Source organism: Eurosta solidaginis, chromosome 3 (genome assembly GCF_040869045.1).
Source record: "Eurosta solidaginis isolate ZX-2024a chromosome 3, ASM4086904v1, whole genome shotgun sequence".
Taxonomy (NCBI): Eukaryota; Metazoa; Arthropoda; class Insecta; order Diptera; family Tephritidae; genus Eurosta; species Eurosta solidaginis.
In genome coordinates this window covers 287,746,186-287,767,825 of record NC_090321.1, presented here as the reverse complement: position 1 = coordinate 287,767,825, position 21,640 = coordinate 287,746,186, and the positions used below count along the sequence as shown (strand labels likewise).

The following is a 21,640-nucleotide window of genomic DNA, read 5'->3' as shown; positions in this document are numbered from 1 at the left end:
TGATCCCGTATTAGTCGAAAAAAAGTCCCGAAAGGACCACGACGGGATCCCGGACGAATCCCAAAAACCATCCAGAAATGATGCCGGTAGGTATCCCAAATGATCCCGAATAGTCCCGGATCCCGAAAATTATCCAGAAATGATGCCGGAAAGGTTCCCAAATGATCCCCTAATAGTCCCGAAATTACCCTAATGGGATCCCGGACGGATCCCGAAAACCATCCAGAAATGATGCCGAAAGGGTTCCCAAATGATCCCGTATTAGTCGCGAAAAAGTTCCGAAATGACCCCGACGGGATCCCGGACGGATCCCGAAAACCATCCAGAAATGATGCCGAAAGGGTTCCCAAATGATCCCGTATTAGGCGCGAAAAAGTCCCGAAATGACCCCGACGGGATCCCGGACGGATCCCGAAAACCATCCAGAAATGATGCCGGATGAGCCCCAAAATGATCCCGAAAAAGTCCCCAAATGACCCCGACGAGATCCCGGACGGATCCCGAAAACCATCCAGAAATGATGCCGGAAGAGCCCTCAAATGATCCCGAAAAAGTCCCCATATGACCCCGACGAGATTCCGCACGGATCCCGAAAACCATCCAGAAATGATGCCGGAAGGGTCCCCAAATGATCGCGAAATAGTCCCGAAATGATTCCGGAATAGTCCCGAAAATGTTCCAAAATAACCCCGACGGGATCCCGGACGGATCCCGTAAACTATACAGAAATGATCCCGGAAGGGTCCCAAAATGATCCTGAAATAGTCCCGAAAAAGTCCCGAAATTACCCCGGCGTAATCCCGGACCGATCCCGAAAACCATCCAGAAATGATCCCGGAAGGGTCTCGATATGACCCTTACGGGATTACAAATAAAGTGAAGCTAATTATAAAACCATGTTAATAAGGCAGCAGGCGCATTGGAGCGAATAAAAAGTTAGATAGAAACATACAGGTAAAGCTAATAAAAGCGTGCTAATAAAAACAATTGATGGAGGGCGGATGGCGGGAGTAGAGGAGAGGACCACTGATCGTTCCTCCAAAATTGTCTAGATCCCGTTCTGTATGTACCAGATACCAAAAACTATTGATTTAGGAGAAAATTTAGATTGAGTTATAACAATTTATGGATTTTACACCAGAGGGGGGGGGGGGTGATAAAGGGGGGCGGGCGGAGGGTGTCACTGCTTACTTTGTAAGCCCTCGACTTATTTGACCCCTTGAGTCTGTGATATTGGTGAAGGCCAGTATACGTAAAGTTATAATGTGTAAAAATTATGAAGAATAATTTCTCGAAGGGGTCGTGGGACCCCCACCCCTCTTTCCATGTTCGAAAAAAAATTCGCTAGTAGACTACTGTCTGTGTCCCAAATTTCATCAAAATCCGTGTAGCCATTCTGGCGTGATTCAGTCGCAAAGACGAAAAAATATAATAATTAAATTATAACTGTTCCTAGGGGGCGGGGACCACGCCCCTTTTGAAAAATATATAGCTAGTAGATCCTTCAAGACTATTAGCTATATGTGTGCAAAATTTCATCCAAATCGGTCCAGCCGTTCTTGCGTTATTGAGTCACAAAGACAAACGTCTGGACAAACATCCAAACATCCAAACATCTTAACATCCAAACTTTCCCATTTATAATATACTAGCCTTTACCCGCGGCCCCGTCCGCAAGGAGAAAATAAAATATATGTGCTATTCACGTTAGCCTGCTTATCAAGTTGTCTGTTTAAAAATTTTTTCTGTCAATGTATTTTATTTTTTAATACAGTAAAAAAAAAGAACTAACTGAGCTGATGGGCACGCTTACATGAATAGTACAACACACTTTTTTCGAATTAAAAAAAATACATTTTGTTTCTAAGTTAAATTAATTGATATGACAGGGGTGAAAGAATTACTACTCATAGAACAAAGGAGTGAAACTGCAATTAGCTAAAACCAAAAAGAAGTTTTTAAATGAAAGCAGTGTTGCTTTTTCGGGTACTTAGTTGGTTAAAATATTACAAAAATTTTAATTATAGTTGTAATAGTTCGTTACAGGATTCATTTAAAAATAGAACGAAAAAGCTGTGATATATTAAAGATAAAACATACCGAATTTTAATTACGAATAATTTGCGGTAAATCCACGGCCATGTGTGCTGAATTACCGGTTTCGAAGAAACCTAAAATGATCCTGGAAGTGTCCCTAAATGACACCAAATAGTCACGAAATGATGCCGACGGGATCCTGGACAAATCTCGAAAACTATCCAGAAATGATGCCGGCAGGGTCCCAAAATAATCCCGAAGTAGTCACGAAAAGTCCCGAAATGACGCTGACGGGATCCCGGACGGATCCCGAAAACCATCCAGATTTGATTCCTGAACGGTCCGCAAATGATCCCGATATAGTCCGAAAAAGTCCCGAAAAAACTCTGACGGGATCCTGGACAAATCCCGAAAATCGCCCAGAAATTATCCCGGAGGAGTCCCAAAATGATTCCGAAATAGTAGTCACGAAAAAGGCCCGAAAAGACCCTGACGGGATCCCGAAAACCATCCAGAAATTACTCTGGAGGGATCCCCAAATGATCCCGGAAAAGTTCACAAACCATACAGAATTGATCTCCGAAGGCTCCGCAAATGATCCCGGAATAGTCCCGAAAGTCACGAAAAACTCAGACCCATCCCGAAAATCATGAAGAAATTATCCTGGAAGGGTCCCAAAATTACCCCGAAATAACTCCGACGGGATCCCGGACAGATCCCGAAAATCATCCAGAACTGAGCTCTGAAACGTCCGCAAATAATCCAGAAATAGTCCGGAAAAAGTCCGTCGGGATCCCGGACAGATCCCGAAAATCACCCAGAAATTATGCCGGAGGGGTCCCAAAATGATTCCGAAATAGTCCCGAAAAAGTCCCGAAATGACCTTGAGGGGATCCCAGACCGATACCGAAAACCATCCAGAATTGATCTCTAAAGGGTCCGCAATTTATCCCAGATAAAGTCGCGAAAAAACTACGAAGGGATCCCGAACAGATCCCGAAAATCATAGAGAAATTATCCCGGAAGGGCCCCAAAATGATCCCGAAATAGTCCCGAAAAGGCGCGAAATAACCCCGACGGGATCCCGGACGGATCCCGAAAACCACCCAGAAATGATCTTTAAGGGCAACTGACCCCGAAATAGTCGTGAAAAAGTCCCGAAATTACCCCGACGGGATCCCTAAAACCATCCAGAAATTATCCCTGAAGGATCCCCAAATGATCCAAGAACAGTCTCGAAATTCCCTGACATTTTCCCGAAAAAGTAAAAAAAAATACGATATGACCCCCCGTCGGAATCCCGAAAGGTTCCCCAAATGATCCTGTATTAGTCGAGAAAAAGTTCCGAATTGACCCCGAAGGGATCCCGGATGGATCCCGAAAACCATCTAGAAATGATGCCGGAAGGTACTCCAAATGATGCGTAATAGTCCCGAAATGACATCGACGGGATCCCGGACGGATCCCGTAAACCATCCAGAAATGATGCTGGCAGGTACCCCAAATTATACCGAAATAGTCCCGAAATGACCCTGACGGGATCGCGGACGGATCCCGAAAACCATCCAGAAATGATGCCGGAAGGGTCCCCAAATGATCGCGAAATAGTCCCGAAATGATTCCGGAATAATCCCGAAAATGTCCCAAAATAACCCCGACGGGATCCCGGACGGATCCCGAAAACTATACAGAAATGATGCCGGAAGGGTCCCAAAATGATCCCGAAATAGTCCCGAAAAAGTCCCGAAATTACCCTGGCGTAATCCCGGACCGATCCCGAAAACCATCCAGAAATGATCCCGGAGGGTCTCGATATGACCCTTACGGGATTACAAATAAGGTGAAGCTAATTATAAAACCATGTCAATAAGGCAGCAGGTGCATTGGAGCGAATAAAAAGTTACATAGAAACATACAGGTAAAGCTAATAAAAGCGTGCTAATAAAAACAATTGATGGAGGGCGGTTGGCGGGAGTAGAGGAGAGGACCACTGATCGTTCCTCCAAAATTGTCTAGATCTCGTTCTGTATGTACCAGATACCAAAAACTATTGATTTAGGAGAAAATTTATATTGAGTTATAACAATTTATAGATTTTACACCAGAGGGGGAGATAAAGGAAGGGGGGCGGGCGGAGGGTGTCACTGCTTACTTTGTAAGCCCTCGACTTATTTGACCCCTTGAGTCTGTGATATTGGTGAAGGCCAGTATACGTAAAGTTATAATGTGTAAAAATTATTGAAAAATAATTTCTCGAAGGGGTCGTGGGACCCCCACCCCTCTTTCCATGTTCGAAAAAAATTTCGCTAGTATACTACTGTCTGTGTCCCAAATTTCATCAAAATCCGTGTAGCCATTCTGGCGTGATTCAGTCGCAAAAACGAAAAAATATAATAATTAAATTATAACTGTTCCTAGGGGGCGGGGACCACGCCCCTTTTCAAAAATATATATTTAGTAGATCCTTCTAGACTATTGGCTATATGTGTGCAAAATTTCATCCAAATCGGTCCAGCCGTTCTTGCGTGATTGAGTCACAAAGACAAACGTCTGGACAAACATCCAAACATCCAAACATCCAAACATCTTCACATCCAAACTTTGCCATTTATAATATATATTAGATTAGATATTAGATATTAGATTAGATTAGATATTAGATATATGTACATTGTATATGGGGTATTCCATCCCATTTCGACCAATTTTGAACCCGACCCCTTTAGAATTGGCTGAAAGTTTTTCTTCTTTCTCTAGCTTATGAAAGACGTTTTTCAGAAGTTTTTCAAATTTTTTCATCCAACTCAAAAAAAGTTATGAATTTTTAAAAAAAACACCGTTTTTGTTTTCAAAATGCTATAACTTTTTCAAAAATTGACCGTTTGGGATCTTTTTTTTTTTTAAATTTGTTTTTAAATGTACTTTTCGGAAAAATTCAAAAAAATGTTTAAAGTTTTTTTTTTTGTAATTTTTCAGTTTTTCGAGATTTTTCGAATTTCGCCCCTTTTTTAATAATATAATAATAATAATAATAAATAAAATAATAAGAACGAGTACTGTTCTATGGTGGGGTTTAGATTTAAACCGCAATTTATCTGGGTGCTAATGGCATTTATCGCGGTGGTGGTGCTATGGAGTTTTCTGAAGCTATGTTGATGACAGGCTAGCTGCAAATTTACTTTGAAGTAGGGGAGCAAAATGGCTTCAAGCGTCTTGGCGATAGGAGAGATATAGGGCGATATGACTCCCCTATATTAGCTGGTTTCCCAGGCTTTAGTAACGGGACCACCTTGGCCATTTTCCATTTTTCGGGAATGACAAAGGTGGAAAGAGACAGGTTGAAGACATGCGCTAAATATTTGAAACCTCTTTCCCTGGGCTTTTAAGCATCGGTATGGCTATGCCGTCTGGGCCCACTGCTTCGGATGGTTTAGCATGACCGATGGCATCCTCAACCTCTTTGGCGGTGATGGTAATTGGTGACGCGCTGAATTTATGTTTATGTGCGTGTCTGTTGGCCCTCTGTCTATCTTTGTCGGCCGTAGAATGCATTATTTATTGTCGGCAGAAAGCGCTCGCGCATTTTTTCGCATCCGACAGCACTTTATCGCCAAAGACGATGGAAACTTTATCATTGTGCCTAGACGGATTCGATAGGGACTTTACGGTAGACCAAAGTTTACCCACACCGGCAGAGAGGTTACAACCGCTTAGGTGCTCCTCTCATTTCGCCCGCTTGTGTTCATCCACAAGCAATCTGATGCTTTGGTTTATATCCCTTATTTGGGGGTCGCCGGGATCGAGCTGTCTTATAAGGTTACGTTCTCTCGGTAAATTTGCGGCCTCCGCCAGAAAGTGAGGCCGAATTTCGGGAATTCTACCGGCGGGAATGAAGCGAGCCGAGGCGGATTCAATGACCTTGCGGAAAGCACGCTGCCCTTGGCGAGCATCAGTCGGGTTAGGGAGGGCAGCAAAGCGGTTGTCTCTAAAGGATTTGTATTCTTCTTCTTATTATGCTTTGTTTAGTTTAGTTTAGTTTATTAAGTCTATGATCGAAAAGAATCTTACAGACTAGATACAAATGAATTGAAAGATATAAAAACTATATAGTCAAACTTATATATGTAATTAACGAGGAAATAATAAAAAAAAGATAAAATTGAGTTAAATAAATATTTAAAAATAAATTACAGGCACAATTCCAGAGAAGACTTACGTACTTCTCAACAAAGAGAAATGAAGATGGAAACTCCCTGAGAGTCTATTAAATTCGGTAAGTGCGCGGAAAATCGGGTCGAACATGCAATAGTTAGCTCTACCGATACGCAAGTAAAAGGGCAAGAAAGTACGAAGACACCTATTAGGTACATTAAAATTAACTTTAGCTAGCTTGCATCAAAATTTGGGAGTTGGCTACTTTTCCATGTCAGATGGCGCCAGTGTCACTCAATCTACCATTCTCCATAAAAATATGTGCAATCTATTCATAATGCATAAGATTGAGTAAAACGCATCTACTTATATGACAGGGCTTTAAAGCTGTAGCTGGAGATATGCTATATCATTTGCAGTTTTTTTTTTAATTGCTTCTACACATTTCCATGAGTATTTGAGTTTGCTTTAAGAGATTGTGTTAATTAAATTATTCATCCGCATTGCACCATGTTTTAATATAAACTTCTAGAAAATGTGTACAATGTAATTTTCTAATACCCGTCTAGTTGGTACATTAAAAATGCATCCAGAATCTACTCCGACACACGCAAGGCATATGCAGCATTAAATGTGTCCCCACATGAAGCAACGCCTCCAACACCCAAGTCTCTTTGGTTCAACCCTGTTCAAACTGCATATTTCCTTGGACTTCCGTTAGTGGATATTGATGAAAATTTATGAGTGCTCTCACTTATTGAATGGGGCGAATTACTGCTATCACTACAACATGGGGAACTAATGGTAATTTACTTCTTGATGTAATCCGTACTATCCAGCTCTGGTGCTATTACGACGATCAGCGCACAAAGTAAACCTTCTGTACTAGTACTACACAACTAAAGGGCCAGTTAAACTTCCTTAACCTTAACGTCATAGTCGTAACCATATTTTTACTTATCCATATCAAATTGGCATCAGTTATTGGTGCCTTAATCTAAACATCGTGAACATTTCATAAAAATTTAGAAAAAGCAAAAAATTAGAAACATATACCACAAAAAATGTCAGTCAAAAAGTATCCGAAACAATAAATAAAATCTACAAAAAGTTAATAAATTCTCCAACTCAAATATTTTTAGGTTATGGATATGGCGAAAAACCAATTGGTTTGCTATGATATGGCACCACACAAATCACACACAGAAGATTGTGCATTCACGAGTACAAAATTGCTTCGTTCTGCGTATCTATGTCACACTTGACTGCTTCAGCGAATGAAAGAAAGAGATAGAAAAACAAGAGCTAAAGGAAAATGACGTTAAAATTGCCCATAAAAAACAGCTGAACTAATGTTTACATGCGCAATGCACCATCTTCTCTTATTCCATCATGATATGGCACAAATCACACACACAAGATTGCGCATGTATACAAAAGATCAGCTGTTTTTTATGGGCAATTTTTACGTCATTTTCCTTTAGCTCTTTTTTTCTCTTTCTTTTTTTCGTTCAAGCAGTCAAGTGTACAGTTTGGTTGTTGTTGTAGCAATGCTTCGCCCCACCTAACAGCCGCGACCGATCACAAATTATCATCAATATCCTCTAACGGGAGTCCAAGGAAACTGGCCGTTTCAACAGGGGTAGACCATAAGGAAAGGGGTGTTAGAGGCGTTGGTTCCACATTACAATTAAAGAGATTGTTGGTGTCATGTGGGGACACATTGCAAGCGCGGCATACATTTTGTATGTCGGGGTTGATTCTGGATAGGTAAGAGTCTAACCTGTTACAGTATCCAGAACAAAGTTGAGCAAGAGTGACACGCGTTTCCCTGAGGAGTATGCGTTCCTCTTCCGCGAGTTTTGGATACTTTTCTTTAAGTACTGGATTCGTTCGCTCAAGCAGTCAAGTGTAGAGTTGGGTCGCTTCGTTCTGAACTTGTTCAATTGATCGGGTCTCTAAATTGAACTAGTGAACTAGATCTTCGATTTTGGTTCTATTTGTTTTTTTAGTTCGTTTTATCTAATTTTATTCTTTATCTCTTCTCGTTCGCGAACATTGTAAAACATTGTTTACTATATAGTTTAGCAGCTTAAATTGTTATGTTGTGAATAGAGTGGAAGGCAGTGAAATAGGCAGTCGAATGACATGAAATGAAGGAATGGTGTTCGGAATTTTTTCAAAGTTAAAAAAATGATAAAAGCTTTAATATAAAAAAAATATTGTTTTTATAACAACAAAAACACCTTATATATTCTATATATACATAAATTCGTAAGGAGTATCTCACTTTTAATTTTAAGTTAAATAATCTAGTTTTTTTTTAAACTGAGTCGAGAACTGTGCGTGTGAATGTGCGAATTTTCAACGATTAGTTGCGCTACTTGGTAAGATTTACAATGTTGTAAATTCATACATACATACGCAAAATTCACAGTGAGCACGAATGTTAAGATGCCAATTACACTAAAGATATGTTTGGTCATCTTTGTGTGTGGCACTGCTACAATAACATATGTACGGACTATTTATGAAAAAATTCTTTTGCAAGAAACTAATTATTACATTTATTAAACTTGAAAAGTTCGTATTTACAATTTGTGTCTGTAATCTTTCAATTTCCTGGATCTTCTGAAATTTGTAACTTTTTTTGAAGTTAATTATACATATATATATTAACTTATTTATTCATAACACATTTAAATATACCTACACAAAGCATTGCTGAATACACACCCCAATATATACTTGTTGGCTTTTTTCGCGGGTGCGAGCAGCAGTGAACAAATTTGCTTGAAAACAAAAAAGAACAGATGAACAAAAAGAACAACTTGTTCGTTCATCAGAAAAAGAACCAAATCTCTGAAATGAACGAAAAAGCACAACTCTAGTCAAGTGTGACGTAGATGCGCAGAAAGAAGCAATTTTGAACTCGTGAATGCGCAATCTTCTGTGTGTGATTTGTGATGATATGGTATGGCCAAAGAGGATACATACAATAAAGGCTCCATTACTGATACTTAGCATAGACTTGACTTGGCTTGCGAACTGTCACTTACAGTTCTGTTAAATGAACATTGCATGTTACTGATTACTCAAAACTTAACTTGACTTAGAAGTCTGTTGAATTTTAATTTTCTATGTAAGTTCTAAGTGACGTTTACATTTTGAGATGCCATTTGTATGTTTCCATTTCATTTTGACATTTTGTCATACAAATTGACATTTATTTAAAAATAAATTTCAACACTGATTATGATGCCAGATTTTATGCGCCAAGTGGAGTATAATCGTGGCTAAGTTGCCAAGTTTACGCCAAGTCAAGTCAAGTCTATGCTAAGTATCAGTAATGGGGGCTTAAGAGCCGTCACTCGTTATTCTGTGGCGAGTATCTCGCTGAAAATTGAAAAAATTGATGCCGAATGTTTTCTGAGGGACATTTTTAATTGTCTGGCATTTATTCATGCGGCGTTGTCACTTTATGCAAACTTGTTTTTTGGAAAGAGAATTAAATAAATTAATTTAATTCAGTCGAAAAATAAACACAATTATCCCACGAAAATGTATAGGAGACATTTATAAACATCTCGCAAAAAAAAAGTAGCGACTACCTCTCAGTATACATCGAGTAAATGCCAAAAAAAAAACTAGTGACGGCTCTTATTGTATTTATCCTCTTTGGTATGGCTCCATTAATCGATTACATTGATTTCCATAAGGTTGGTTCGATCAGCTGTTTTATCTGGTTATGGATAATTCACCATTAATTGGCCCTTAATTTTGCGATATGGTAGCGCTATTTCTTATATAAGCACACATATGAACATATATATATATTTACTTACAAATCATTTTCACGAACAAAATGTGTGCATATGTGTTTTCATATTTTCTCCGCATAAATATTTGAATTAAATTGATTAAACATACAATGCATAATGTTTAACATATCATAATTTAAAATTGGATCAGAGCAGCCACAATGTAATTCGGTTTTCTTTTTTGAGCCTTTGCTTCTTCATATCTGTGTTTATATTTGCTTATGTGCATTTAACCACGGCAATGGCGACTTGGTTTTGATTTATTGAATAAAATGTACTTCTATTTGATATATGTACATAAAGTTCACGAACTTAAGATTTTTTTCTAGGAACTTGGTTGTTCTTTTAAGCCACCAGCCAGTATTTCTGATACGCACAACCGCACAGAATAAAGTTTCTTTTGGCTTGCAACTGCCAAATAGTTTTTCCACATATGTACAAAAGCACTTAAACTGCACTTTAAAGGAGCATTAGCCAAATTAAAAACTTATTTATATAGAACGCTAAAAACATTTTATTTAATTAAAAAAGACTGATAATAACAGACTCCCACTAATAAGATTTATAAGCCTGCCTATTTCGTAAAATCTAAATCAAAGATAACCCAATTGGTAAGAGAAAATCAAGTGGGACAAAATCTCTTAGTTGGGCATAAATTCATTCTACGAAACCCTAAATTCATTCTGGAATTTTAATTACGGTTGCCACTTTGGTCCATTTGGTTCATTGTAAACTTTACCAAGTAGCGCAACTAACAGCTGATCGCTCAAAATTTGCACACACACACAAACATCACTAATGGCCATATTACTTATATCTTAGGGAAATTGAAGTTAAATTTTTAAACAGACATAAAATGTTAAAATTTTGGAATATATAGCATCTAGGACACCTCAATTGCAGTAATTGAAAGAAAATGTTTGTTCTTCATTCCACTCCATTCGAGTGCCTATTTTCACGGCCTGCGAGTGCCTTCCACTCTATTCGCAACATAACCTCGAATTAAGCTGCCAAACTATATAGTAAACAATGATTTGGTTCGAAAATGATTCCTTCCAATTCCATTTGGTGAGGGGTACCCTTTTCTTGAAATTTAGTCCTTTTTATGAATTAGCCACGAATTTGGTACTTTCTTTCTTTTTCACTCAAGTAAAAATTCACAATATTGCCCAAAAAATTTGTCACATATTCGTTAACCCGCATATAATTTTAAATTTACTTCAATGGAACTGTCACCACAAAAAATTTCTCAATCAATAAAATAATAAACCAGGACAATGACATTTCACCCAGGAAATAATTTAGGGAATGGAAAAAAAGTGTTGGCAAACATATTTGCCGTCATCCAGTGAGTTTTACAGCTCCGGCTCACGCTTAATTCTCACGGGAATGCTCTGGATCATTGAGAGACTTGAGAAGCAGATGTCGTGATATTTTCCCACACGTGAAATATGATAGGTAGATGTCGCTGCTGTTTTTCATTTAACTCAAACGGCGAAAGGCTAAGAGCGACATCTATTTTGAAAAAGTTGCTTTATTAAAGGCAGCGTTGCCAAACTAAAGACAAGTAATTAACAAATTATCTGGCTCACAAATTGAACAAGACATCTATCTGGATTTATCTGGCTCAAATCGTTGTTGTTGCATTTACACGCAAAATTATTTATCTGGCTCAGGCTCTTTGCCACCGGATGATGGCTATTGTCGTTAATTGTTGATGAAACGCCCGATTTATCAAAAAAAATCTTGTTTTTTATTCGGTTATCAAACACTTATGCTCGGTTTTCAGGAGGAGTTTAAACTGCAGTTAAAGTTGACCAGAGTTTAACCTTGCCACTTTGTCCGATAACATACAATTTTTGCTGCTCATCTCAACTTAAAGCTGGAGTCATTGGTGCCGTTTGTCGTATCGCTGTAGTCGTATCCCTAACGTAATCAGCTGTTTATCGTTACGACGGTAAACCAAAACCCAATTGGTTGGCTATGATACGGTTACGACCTTAGCGGCACCAATAATCGATTGCATTGATTCTCATAAGGTTGGTCGAATCAGCTGTTAAAAGGATACCGATACGGTTACCGATAAAGCACCAATGTCTCCAGCTTAAGGGCGAATTAATGGTGACTTATAACTATAAAGCCATAACCAAAGAGGATAGATATATTAAGAGGCGTCAATCGTCAAAAAGTAGCGAATTTGCTCGCTGGAACGAAGTAGCGAATGTTGACTGAGACATAGTCGGCCAGTTGTGCCCATTCATATTCGTATTTCATTTTACTCATTTGTGGTGTATTTTCTCGGCGGCCATTATGAATGTGGGGAAATATGCCAAAATGAAATGAGTATCCATATTTACTTGAGCTCTTTGCAGATTTTGAGTTTTTGTGTATTTGCAGCAAATTGCAGAAATTTTGCTTATTTCTTTACAAACAAAAATTAATTCATTTGCCCAAAATATGCCCTTACATGAAATGTATGTAAATTAATCATACATTTATGAATTATCCCATCCCTTTTTGTTAATAAATTAAAATGTTAGGAAAATGTATGCAAATTCAAATATGCATGCAAATAGTGTTTTGCCGACGGCATTTGCACACTAGGAATTTCTGTGCAAACGAAATCCATTGTATATTCATAAAACGTTCATTTATGTACATAAAATGTATGAACTATGAATTATTAATAAATTGAGAAATTGAAATAAATAACATATTTGATAACAATTGAATAAATAAAAAAATGTTTTGTTTTTATTTGGACTATATATGTACATATCAAAAACCTTGATTGCAACATATTTTTTCACACATTCAATCACTTTATTCCATGGCACCAAACATTTGTTGCAGCCCTCGTTAATGCCATAGAACAAAATGCACAAACCACACAAACACCAATCACAGAATTTGCATATATATATACATATATGTACACCTGTCGGCAAACAATTATCCATCCCCCCTTTACCCCACTTTTTCAAATGTAAATTATTTATTATTAAATTTGTTTGCTTACTATCTTTACACATATGTATATATATCTGTGGTCACAAACCATAATCGCCTAACTCGAGTTAGGACAAAATTTAGTTATTAGTGCCAGCATGTTCAGCGTAATCAATTCTATGGGTCATCCACTTTTTATGTCTGTATCTTTTTTTAGAAAAAGGTTATTAAAAAAAAGCCTAACAGCTTAAGTTATTTTTTCGCTTGGTTGTTTTGGCATAAAAGCCTAACTCATAAACTCTCCATCAAAGTATCCTAGCTCAAGTTAAGCATTTTCATAATTTATTTCCTTTGTGGGGCATAACAGCCTATTTCATCTTAAGATTGTAACTTATTTTTTCCATTACGACATATATAAATTTAAGTCGTTATTACAAAACATAGCGCCAAATATATTTTTTTGTATCTTGAGTTAGGCTGTTGTTCCGAATTACAATAACCGCCATTGGCTAGCATAAATTAAGATAAATTATTTTTCCATAGGAAGCCATGACTTTTTGAAAATATTATATTGAATTACGTTCTTATTTCAAATTTTATTTCAAAAAAACCTGTACCTAAGTAGACATAGGTTTTTGGTATTCAATAATATATTTTTTTAAACGAATCATTAAGTTGAGTTAAGTTGTGTCAGAGAGTTGTGCAGCTTATATAGCAATTATTTAAAAGTAATATTTCTTGTGAAAAGTGATAAAAAAATGTCCGACAGAGCAGCAAAAATGGTTGAATTGGCTAGGTCATTGCCAGAGCGTCGAAACAACGAAGGTAAGTAAATAAAATTAATTAAATGAAATAAGGTTGTCCTTGTTATTTTGCAAATCAAAATTATTTGCATGTAATTTGAAATATGAAAGAGTGACATAACCCCAAGGAAAACTTTATTCCTGAAAGGCCTTGCGATGGGCGATTCCAAAATTATTATTCCAATTTTGTTCCATGTGTACAAAATGAAACAATGTCATCAATCCACGGAATCGAGTTTAATTTAGCTGTTATTGAAAGTAAGCATTGTATGCAGATTATGCCAGAGTTTAAAAGTATTTATTACTAAAATTAACGAGGGTAACTTTTATTTTAACTAGGTTTGCATAATCCAAAAAAACTTGAGAATTTGACTCAGACAACTCCATAAGGGATCCGGACTTTAATTTATCACGATCTGGTACTAGTATGGATTGCTCATCAAACGACGAAGAAACTTCTCACCAGCCTGATAATTTAAACGGCCTTGCGAAACCAAAATCAAAGTCAAAGAAAAAGCTTCGTCGCGACCTTAGAAATAGGGGAAAATCATACACAACGTGTTCAGGTAGAATAGTTAAAGCCAGGGTCTGCAATCCAACGTTTGATTTATGTAGAAACAAATGCAAAGAGAAATTTACAACTGAACAAATAGAATCTCTATTTAAACATTACTGGTCCCTGGGAAGTTATGACCAAAGAATTTTGTACATTGGATCATTAGTAGCTGTTGGGGATAAAAAATGTGACACCCTATGCAATACAGTAGAACGCAGACGAAATCGAGAAAATTCAATGCAATATTCATTCCAGATTAATAGTAATACAATCAAAGTATGCAAAAGGCATTTTAGGCAATGTTTCGATGAAAGTGATAGCTTTATTAAATCGGTCGTTAGAAAAAAATTAGTTGTCCGTCTATGCAATTCAGTGATCATCGAGGCAAGCATACTCCTACATCTAAGATTGATGCTTCGATGGAAAATGAAATTAAAGAACACATTTTAAGTTTCCCTGCATACGAAAGCCATTACAACCGGCGCGATACTTCTCAAAAATATTTACCTGCTAGTCTCAATTTATCGTCTATGCACCGCCTTTACAAGGAAAAAGTAAGCAATCCAGTAAGCCTTTCTAAATACTCTGAAATTTTCAAAACTCTTGGTCTTAAATTTAAAGAACCTAAGGTAGACACTTGTAGCACCTGCGACACTTACGTTGCAAAAATAAAAATCGCTCTAAACGAAGATGAAAAAGCTTCATTGATTGAGCAAAAAGAAATTCATATAGCTAAAGCTGAATTGGCTTATGAATCTAAACGACAAGATAAAAAGCGCTCGGTGGAATCGAACACTATTAAAAGTTTTGCATTCGATTTACAGCAATGTTTACCAACACCTTTTCTTCGAAATTCTATCAGTTTCTACAAAAGACAACTATGGACGTTTAATTTAACGGTTCACGATCTTGCAACTAATGCAGCAAAATGCTTCATGTGGCACGAAGCTATGGCTAGACGTGGTGGAAATGAAATTTCCTCGTGTCTTTTTAAATTGTTAAAAATGTTGCCAGCAGAAACGAAAACAGTTACATTTTATAGCGATTCGTGCGCAGGGCAAAATAAAAATTCGTTTGTTTCTGCCATGTTTATTTCATTTATTTCCAATGCGTCTACATTGGATCACATTGACCACAAATTCCTCGAACCCGGCCATACACATATGGAGTGCGATAGTGATCACGCCCTTATTGAGCGAAAGAAAAAAAAAAACAAATGTCGAAATTGAGACCCCAAGAGATTGGTACCAATTCGTAAATACTATTGGACCCAAATTTCAAACTATTGAAATGCAGCCAAATGATTTTTATAACTTTTCGGACTTATCCAAATCAAAACTTTCTTGGAAACGTTTCAATGAGGATGGCGAAAAATTTGTATGGCACGATATTCGATGGCTTCGTTATACCAAGATGTCCAACAAAGTCCAATACAAAACTTCATTAGATAATGAAGAACCAAATAAAACTTAAAGGTGGGCAAAAGAGGGTGTTCTATAAAAGGATTTGGAGAAATACAAAATATAAAGAACTTACCATGCATTTCTAAAGAAAAAAAGAAAGATCTTATGGATTTGAAGCAGTTTATAAAACCAGAATTTCACTCATTTTATGACAGCATTCCCACAAGTATGGAGCAGCTTAATACCCATCCCGATTTGACGGAGTGTGACAGCGACGAAGATTTTTGAAATAATATTTTTATGTATTTATAATAAAAATATGTACATGTGAATTTTTAACTGAATTGAATAAAATGGATCCTTAATATTGATAAAAATGTTTAATTGTAGTTCTTTAAACTATGGGGCATAGTTATAGTTGAAAAAGAATATGATTTTAAGTTAGTTAAAGCTTTTTGACACAATTTTATATGTGCTATCTGTCAAAAGTGCTCCAACTAACTTAAAATTACTATAAATATGCCCTTATATGTCTGTATTCCAGTATTTTTTGAAATAATAAATAAACTTATTGTGAGTCATACCGCATTTCAAGATTTACTATATAAAACTGACTTAAGTGAATAAAATTAATAAATTAAAAGTAAGGAATAATAGCACAACTACACATAAGATTTCAACTTTAGGCACTTCTAAACATTTTTTTATTCGGAATAACAGCCCAACTCAAACTAAGACATTTTAAATTTTTTCATTCAACAAGCCATAATAGCCTAACTGCTTTTTTCCTTTATATCTTTCAAATTAAGCAAAAACATAACAGTTTGCTTGCAAAGTTAAAAAGAATACCGATACACCTTGTGTATTTATTAAACGATTAGCAATAAATATCATACCCTGATTTGCAGTAATGATTTGAAACTTTAAATTGCTATCCTGAAAAAATTGAAAAACAGACTTAGGCGGTTATGACTTGTGACAACAGATATACATGTCCACTAGCACTAAATATCACTAGCACTAAATTGCACTATAAAAAAATTTATACTTACCAAGATGCAGCGTTGGAACTGCATTTTCCTTCAGGCGTTTAGAGCCTACGGCTTCCTCAGCAAAATGAAGCGCGCACACGAACGCGTTTCTTTTGCGGAACGCCTGAATCCTGAGATTGTCTTTCCATTTGGAAGCAAGCTCAGGATTCGACGGTACCGCGAAAAACCGAACGCTCGGAATCGACGTCATACTGTTACCGCAACCGATAACACCACATTTTCCAAATAATGGCATCATTTTTATTAATCGAAATTTAATTTCGCACGAATCGCTTATCTTTTTAATTAAAATTGTCGGTTTACAAAAAGCGTCTTTACACTGCAAAGTCTTTTTGAAATTGCAGGCGAAAAGCCTTATTTGGCGCCAGTTTATCCAACTCATGAGAGGATTAACTGGACTTTCTTTACTGAACAGTTATGTCTGTTCTATCCAAATTCCACTCACAACAAACTTTTTTACAATGTTGTTTTCAAAATTCATATACATTTATATATAAATGAACTGCTTTTAAAATCACAAGTTCAATTTATTGATAAAAGTATACTTATTTTGTTATCAATGTTATCACTGTTAGCACTCACAAGACAAACCACTTGGTATGCAAAAGCCATTATGACACACATAATTACATATGTACATACGTATGCCACATGCCACACACAATGTCTTTGTACAAACTTCATTTCACTTCACTTTGTAGTTTTCTACACTTTTTACCCACTTCACTGCACTCAATACAATTATTATTAAAATATTAAACATTTTTAACACAACTTAACACTTTATTTTACCAATTTACACAATTTTCCACTTTATTTTTTTCATTTCAGCTTTGTTTTGGCTGCTTTGACATTTTGCAGAAGTTGCAGCCACACTCAACCAAAACTCAACTTCCACTCAGTCAATTTTTATTTCCCCACACCTCGCTTTCAAATTGCGGACAAGATGTGAAGGCAACTGGCCGACTATCTCTCGGTTAACATCGAGTAAAATTTCTTTCAGCGATCAAAAATTTCTGAAAAAAAACGAATAGTCGATTGACGCCTCTTAATATATCTATCCTCTTTGATAAAAGTATGTATTTTAAATGCACGTGTGCCTCTAAGAAATTTGACAGGGCTTGCCATTACGATGGCCGTCAACCTAAATTAATTGAAACCTAAGTAGAAGAATGAAACTAATTTGTTTTATATTAGGTGTACTTGCCACTCACTTAATTCAAGCATGGCGAATGTCAATAGTTACGTTCCATTGAGACTTGAGCGTGATACGGATAGAAATTTAACATGCAAATGCAACAACAACGTTGTGATCCTGATATTTATCTGGTTCAATTTCTGATCCGTATAGCAGTTCTGTTCGTTTCGTTTTCTGTAGTAGATTTTTTGACAGCTAACCACTTTTGAGTTGGTAGCACTCATGGCTCAACTATATGGTTGGCTCATCTCTACAGCAATAACATACCTTTGGTCACATTGCCAAAATTAGCGTGTTGGTGTTAGGCGAATGGAATGGAATGAAAACATAAAACTTAGCATCATTTGTAAGTAGTGAGAAAATGTTGAAAATTCGTTGGTTTCTTTTTAAGTTTGCCATCTCCTTCTGACAATCCCTACTCCAGTGAAATGAAAAAAAATAAAATCAATTGGTGAGATGAGCCAACCATATAGTTGAGCCATTGTAGCACTGAACTAAATACGTGTACATTTGTGTATACATAAAAGATCTCGCCATATTTAAAAGCAAAAACACTGAAAGAGTAAACAACTTGAAGATGATGTAAGGAAAATAAATAGTTTTCTTACGTGCGAAACTATTTAAATGTTAATAATTCTATCAGTATCTTAAAATTTTTTGTACGTTGTTATGGTCCACTTGGGGGATTCAACATTGGAACGTACCAGTTGGCTAGTGATAGGGAAAAAGGTAGGATTCACCCTCATTCATGTCTGCCTGGGGTGGTTGAAACAAAATTTTGTTAATTTCGCGCAGGTGGCATCACGAAATAATCCAACGATGTGGGAAAATTCCCAATAACCATGGTACAATTACCAGGTAGAAGCATTAGCGAAAATGCAACCCTCCCGTGTATTTTGTTGTTGCCGATTGTACATAAACTGTCAATCGTTCTTTCAGTTTCTTCTGTCAAAAGTGATGGAAGAAAAAAAATGTCAAATGTAATTTTCGTCAACAAAGCCAAAACAAAAAAAGAAAAAAGTTGGTTTGCTGATGAAGCTGGAGGAAAAAGGCATTTTAAATGGAAAATAAAGGTAATTAGCTGATTTTTAAATGATATATATTTAATTTATTGTTATTATTTATTTACATATAGCAGCTGAATTACTTCTTCAACGTTTCCAGCGCATCAACTCTTGGTAATTCTATACGACAGCATGACACTGATAATATGCGTCCATAAATATCGATAGAGGTGTTAAAAGACGCGCATTAACCTCGACAACAATAATCAGAAGGCGGAGGTAAAATTATTGTATTGGACAAAGAAATATTTGCAAAAGAAGTTGAAAATTTTCAATTGAAAATTTTCATGTGCGCGTTGTAATGTTGATGATATTTGTGCCCACAAAAAAACTTGTGGACATAAGTGTTTTGCGCAGATATAGTTTTGGTCTCCAAACCGGTGTTGAACTCACCCAGATTAATTGTTTATAAGCGCGGCCGAAAGCCGCCAGCGCAAAAATACTATGGATCCCACCCCGGACTCGAAGCACTCCGGGGTCATTTTTCGGTTTTTTGGGAATATCTTTTGAACGAGCTAAAATTTTTCTATTCCGCCTTCGGATTATTGTTATTGCATTTTGTGCTGCATGTTATCTTGCACTCAAAGAAATGGAATATGATAAGAAATTTATAGATTTTCTGTCGAAACGTTTATATGATCGCATCACTTCAAGATTATCACATGGTATATGTAATGGTGATCCAGAGCAAAGGTATAGTGGTTTATTAAATTTATCATTACTTATGACCTTAAAAGATGTGGCGTTGTCTAGTGCCTCAGCATGTACTTCTGCATCACTGGAACCTACGTGCGATTGGAACTGATGAGGATCTGGCACATAGTTCAATAAGGTATACGAGTTTACCGTACTGAATTGTTTAGTTAATTTGAAAGTAATTTATTGTTAAATTTTTATAGATTTGGTATTGGTTGTTTTAACACCATTGAAGAGGTTCATTATATTACCGATACCTGCATCAAACATGTCGAACGTTTACGTGAAATGTCTCCATTATGGGAGATGGTGCTAGAACCAATTGATTTGAAAAATATCCAATGGGCGCAACATTAATTTTGTTTATGATATATAAATAAGGGACCGTTTTGTATTGTATGCATCTTTTAGTGTATGTATTTATATTCCAAAGCAGTTTAATGTAAAGTGAGATACAACTTTTTTGGAATTATATTGTTCCTACTTTATCTGCCTAAGGTCGTTATTTTGTAGTATTAAAATTATATTGGGAAATGCTATTGCTAAATGTTTTTTGTAGTGGACCTTATTTTCAATACATGTATGTATGAGTGCTAACGTTACTGTCTCCAAGAGATGATGAAAATTTGGGATGAGATTGTATATAAAATGCTGAGTTAATAGTATGTTCATGAATAAGTACTGATTTATTTTAAAATTTCATGTATTTTGTAAAGTAAAAATTAAGTAATTTAGTAACCTAATAAATATCGAAGATACATATATACATAATAACGTTTAACGTTGGAAAATCGTCGTGTCGGTATTTGAGGTGCAGATTTCTTTGAAGAATATGTACTCCTTGTTTTTAGATGTAATCTTTTTTAATTAAAAAAAGCATGGTTGTGTTGGATACTAGTTCGGTTGTAGTACTGACTTCAATTACGGTTCCGGGTTTTCCTTCTGGCTCTAGCCAGGAGGCTTTTGTAGCAATTTCGCCTTTAGGTTGGATCTGGTATCGGTACCTGCTACGGTAAAAGTTCGACTTGGAATATTTCCGTTTTCAACTCCAGTGTCGGTTATACTCCAGTTTTTTTCTTGTCATCATATGGATGATATAAATAATCCAAAAGTAAATCTACAGCATGTAAAACATAATTGTCTAACAATATTTTCTCTTCGCAAACTGTTTGTGGCCCTGATAATGGCAGCTTTTCGTAGGTATAATTGTTTAGCATTTTTTTCTCTTTGTTGACTAGTGGTGGCCCTGATAAGGGCCGTTTTGCGTATACTTGTATAGCATATTTCCGCTCTTTGTAAACTAATGGTGGCCCTGAAACTAGGGGAGGTTACTGCGTCTGGGTTTCACGGCTTATTCGTGGTACATAATGCATCTCCGTTTGTGTGCTGCAGCTGTTCCGTGCGAAGTATTGGCCTTTCGCTCCAACGGTGTCACTTAAAAAAAAGCGAACATGTAGAAGGGACTTTATTATTTATCCTTCGTCCTTCCTTCACGTTGTAGCGGCGAAAGATTGTCCGATATTTTGGTAGATAACTGTAGAAATGACCGTTGGGGACGATGAGACAACTTCCGTTTTTTGCAAACTCTTGATTAGCACTGCTAAGTCATACATAAAATTATATTATATTTTTTATCTTACAACATTCGGGAAACATAATTTACATCAAAGACGGTAAATATAGCGATGGAGTGGAGTTGGGCATCAAATTTACTCTCTGAGCTCCCACAATAAGGTCACAGGCCTGAAAATGGAGCGAAAAAGTTAAGCCATTTTAGGGAAGCTAACGCCACAAGCTTTTTCCAAATTTTTCCTCTTCCTTGATCTTGCGGGGTAATTCTTTACTTTAGCTCACAACTGCAAAAACTCGTGCAAAAATATCGGGAGGTGTCCAAAAAATGCGTTTTGGA

General features: G+C 36.6%; 1 protein-coding gene and 1 long non-coding RNA gene across 2 annotated transcripts in view; one reads left to right on the top strand and one right to left on the bottom strand.

Moving 5' to 3' along the window:
- Positions 1-10,585, bottom strand: part of sbb (scribbler) — a 112,722-nt gene extending 102,137 nt beyond the window's left edge. The window contains exon 1 of the mRNA XM_067777011.1: positions 10,035-10,585. The gene's annotated coding sequence lies outside the window, so the exon portion shown is untranslated. The remainder of the gene's footprint in view (positions 1-10,034) is intronic.
- An 8,857-nt stretch (positions 10,586-19,442) lies between these two features.
- LOC137247241 (uncharacterized) lies at positions 19,443-20,069 on the top strand. The gene is made up of 3 exons (XR_010951800.1): positions 19,443-19,728; positions 19,789-19,867; positions 19,935-20,069. It is a non-coding gene; the product is annotated as an uncharacterized lncRNA (long non-coding RNA).
- Positions 20,070-21,640: the final 1,571 nt, after the last annotated feature.